Here is a 4,791-nt window from a genome sequence, read left to right on the forward strand (position 1 = left end):
AAACACACTACAGTCTGACTGTTACACACAATCACACTACAGTCTGACTGTTACACACCACAGTCTGACTGTTACACACACACTGCAGTCAGAATGTTACACACAAACACACTACAGTCTGACTGTTACACACAAGCACACTACAGTCTGATTGTTACACACAAACACATGTCAGTCTGACTGTTACACATTAACACGAGACAATCTGACTGTTACAAACACAAACACACGTCAGCCTTACACACAAACACACTACAGTCTGACTGTTACACACAAGCACACTACAGTCTGATTGTTACACACAAATACACGACAGTCTGACTGTTACACACAAACACACTACAGTCTGACTGTTAATACCCAAATACACCACAGTCTGACTGGTACACACAAACACACTACAGTCTGGCTGTTAATACAAAAACGCATGGCAGTCTGACTGTTACACACAAACACACTACAGTCTGACTGTTACACACAAGCACACTACAGTCTGTTAGACACAAACACATTAAAGTCTGACTGTTACACACAAACACGAGACAATCTTCAACTGTGACTAGACTTGACTCGGGAAGATTAGCTGTGGCTTGACTGAACTCAGGAAGAACAGCTGTGACTAGACTTGACTCAGGAAAAACAGCTGTGACTAGACTTGACTCAGGAAAAACAGCTGTGACTAGACCGAACTCAGGAAGAACAACTGTGACCTGACTAGATGCTGTAGTGACCGCCATCTTGTGAGTGTGCTCTAGTGTGGCCGCCATTTTGCGGTCAGGCTCCGCTGTAGCCACCATCTTGGGAGCGTGCTCTGGTACAGCCGCCATCTTAGTCACAGACACTGTGTCGCGTTCTTCCTCTGCGACACCCACAGTAAACAAAGATCCGACCGTCAACAAAGCATAATCCATGAACTGAGCGAGTGATGAACGTGGACCCTCGCGTCTAAGCTTAGCCCTAAGAGGTTGATTTAAGCCATCACAGAAAAACTCTATCAATAGGCAGTCGGGTAAATCAGAATAGTGAGCGATGGCTAGAAACTCCCGAATATGGTTCTCCAAAGATCGGGGGCCCTGTTTAAGGGCTAACAAAATTCTTGCTGTGTCCATACCTGGCCAATATTCTCTGGAAAAGCCGCTGGATCCTTGTTGGGCTGAGTATTCTGTCACGGGGCTGACGAGACGTGAGACATGTGGATCCATCTGCAGGTTTATTAAAGAGACGTGGTAAACAGGCAGGGTCAAAACAATGGCAAACAGGTATATGGCGGGCAAAACACAAGAATAGTCCTAGGGCTAGCGTAGGTCACCGATCAGCAGACAGAATCAAAGGGGCGAGACGAGAGGGAGAAATCCAAGAAAACAGGCAAAGATCAAAAACAGGCAAGGCAAGGCAAGGCAAAACAAGGAAAACACGGAGACTCTGAAAGGGGTACAGGCTAAACAATACTCAGCAGAGAAATGTGGTTAGAGTGGGTGTTATATAGAGAATGAGGTGATTATAAACAGCTGTGTGCAATGAGTGCAATCAGGGCAGTGTGCAAATTGTGCAAAGAATGATGGGAAATGTAGTCCGGGGTGCTATGCAACAGTTTGTGTAGTGCGAGAGTCAATGTAATGGAAAGGGTGACATCTGGTGGTGAATAACGGAAGTCCATGAACCGAATTCGTGACACAGTGAAGCATTTATCCTTCATATACATGCATTATATGTGAGGCATTCCAACACTGACTTCTTATGTATATAAAGAAAAACCATATACAGTATATATAAGAACAAGAAGCAGGTTTAGATTTATAGCTTTATAAATTGGTTTCATTGGCTTTATAGAAACAATAAAGCAGCGCTGTGTCTCTTTGTATATAATCAAGATATTCTTAATTTATTAGTTGCAGAAGCAAGTCTAACAAAACAAACATGAATATTTCAGCACGCTGCATATGAAATGTGTGGTTTGATGTGAAGCAAGTACATTTATAGAGGTTAATCTCAGTCTCTCTGAGCGTCTAGGCTCCCGGTGTCTTCTGTCGTCAATTATTAAGCGTCGGGGTCGGTCTCACCCCCACCGTCACTCTAGTGTTCAGCTTCAAAATCAAATTAGCTAAGAGAGAGACAACTCCAATCTCAGCCTTCCCTGTGGCCTGAGCGCCCACGGCAAACAGTAGTCACATTTCCAGCTTCCATTACTGTGTGTGGATGTAAACAGGCTCCTGGATGTCCAAAACAAGCTGGATGTTTTTCTGGACATAGGAGTCTCTTTCATTGTGCTGCTCATCTTGACATTAATGTGATCCAGTAGCGCATCCGTTCAACTTGCAGGGTTCAGCTCAAACCTCCAGGACAAAACACTTCCTTAGTATTTTTGTCTTATTTTCCAGTACAAATATCTAATCATTCCCAAATCAAGATATAATTAATTGAGAGGCTAAACAATGTTAGATAACAAATCTTGTTTTCTGAAAAAAAAAAAACATCTAAATTAAGTGTTTACGCTTTAAACAAGAAAAAATATCTGCCGATCAACTTGTTTTCCATTTGAATTAAGTTTATTTTTCTGACCCCACTGGTGGATAGTTTTTGCTTCCTAATAGCATGAAGTCACTTCATTTTGATATTAAGACTTAATATCTTAAATAATTTTGCTTCTCAAGTAAATGTAACTTGATTTAAGGAAGTTCAGATATTTGTACTGCAAAACAAGACAAAATACTGTGGAAGAAAATCATCTTTTGCAGTGCATTTAGACTTAAAGCTCAGAATCATGAACAATATTTGGTGTAATGTAACTATTTAATTACTGAGAGGGATTACTCTTGATTTTTCTGTAATTTAATTACTGTTACTTCTGATGTAATTGCATTACATATTTTATAAGCTATAAAACAAATTCTATATAAAACAATAGTGGATTTAACATAGAAATGTATCATCTAATGTTAGAAAATTTGTTTATGGTTATGGAAAATTTGTTTAATGTAACCTTTAAATACTTTGGTCAGCTCAAGAATAATTTCTTTTCATTCAAGAATCAACTTAACAAATTAAAAGAGCCATTTCATGTCTGTCCTTGTTTTGTTCAACTGGTCGAGGTTGATATGGCATGCATTACTTTTTGAGAGATAGTAATCTAATTACACTGTCGAAGATGTAATTAGTAGCTAGTAATTAATGACTTGTTTAGAGTATCTTACCCAAGACTGATCATGAATTCAGTGAAGGAGAGAAAGAGATGTTTTGTTGCTGTGCTTGTATTTCCATTTTCTCCATCTCAAAACTGCAGTATAAGCACAAAAGTGTGTATTTTTTACTCTTCTGAGTTGATGCAAGTGCTCTGTGCTAGACTAGTTCATGTTTATTAATGTAATTCTGTGCATTTCTCACTGTTAATGACATTGAATTTGCCGGATAAAGAACAGTGCGTCTTTTGTAGTTTGTCTGGTTTAAATTGCATTTCTCGCGATGGATTTGCAACAGACAGATGTAAGTGTCATTTGTTGCAGTTTAAGAAATAAAAGCACGAATAAAGCTGCAGTCATTACTCCAGTTACTGATGGTGCTCACGGTGGCACTTACTCACTCCAGACAATCCTCGTGAAACAAGTGAGAACGGCACTGCGCTGAGCATGTGAGATATTCGTTTGTACTCATGTGTCATGATGCTGTTCTGATGTTGTTATTGTTGTCAACGCAACTGTCACAGGAGGCAAAGTTTGACCAATCACAGACTACTGGAACAAAGATTTCTAATCAATAACGAGATTTGTCACGAACACACAGACAGGCTGATGGGTTGCGCACACGTTCACTGACTTGTGCGTCTGCGGATTGACGGTTTGAGGAGGTTTATCGTTCACATCTCTGCTCGTTTCCATCAGTTCTCCTTCAAGTGCATTTTAGAGAAGATACTAGAAGGTAATCGTCAGGATTGAAGGTTCCTCTCCTGTGAGCGATTCTGCCCTCTCTGGGAACAGATTGCTCTGGATTTCCTTGCGTCTCATAAGATATTCCAACAAATTTAATAAAAGCAGGAAATATTGTTGTGCCCGGTGGCACATTAACACATCGGCTCGTATAATTCACAAACCGGCAATGTCAGTTACTGAATTATCAGACTCCATTCGGCGCCCTTGACAGATCGTTCCTCTAAACGGCTGGTCGCCTCCAGCAGCTTTTTCTAGCAATGGATATAAAAGATTTGTCGAAGGTGAACCGGCTTTCATTTTATACTGAACCGTTCCCCAGACTCTCAACCCGCAGATGCACGCCTCTACGCCGGGGCTGTTGGGTGGGACAGACTCTGTGAAAGATGCCATTAACATACTGTTTCCTTTTCAGCTTCTAACAGACATATGTGTGTTCTGAATGTTAATGTCACCTTTTCTCCTGGTGGATTTTTTTTAGCTTAATGACTCTGTTCATCAATATGCAAACAGGATGGTCTTTTTGAAGGTTCTGCTGGTTAAGGGGAGGGTGCCGTGTTGATGCCATGGTTTGAGGAGGTTTCCCAAAGCGCACAGATCAGAGCCAAACAGTCCTTCCCCCCCTAAGCAATGTTTGTCACACTAATTTGCCTCATCATATGAATAACAATGATGTGCATTATGTGTTTAAACAAAACAATCTCTTCTGCACCCTGTTTTCCTAGATTAATGCTCCATTTCAGGTGTTGATGCCACAGATGAAACTGTTTGACAAATCTGAGCTGAATCCTAATGAATACTTGAATATGTCTTGTGTAATTTCAATTTTTGACATTCCTTGACAAGCCAGTTCCAGGGAAAAAGATGGGCT

The 4,791-nt window shown here is 40.6% G+C and overlaps 1 pseudogene; it reads left to right on the forward strand.

Annotated features, from left to right (window-relative positions):
* Window positions 1–4,791, forward strand: part of LOC107575153 (neurexin-2-beta-like) — a 13,888-nt pseudogene that overhangs the window by 5,488 nt on the left and 3,609 nt on the right.

The sequence above is a fragment of the Sinocyclocheilus grahami genome, unplaced genomic scaffold (assembly GCF_001515645.1).
Source record: "Sinocyclocheilus grahami isolate Dianchi unplaced genomic scaffold, SAMN03320097.WGS_v1.1 scaffold2486.1, whole genome shotgun sequence".
Classification (NCBI taxonomy): Eukaryota; Metazoa; Chordata; class Actinopteri; order Cypriniformes; family Cyprinidae; genus Sinocyclocheilus; species Sinocyclocheilus grahami.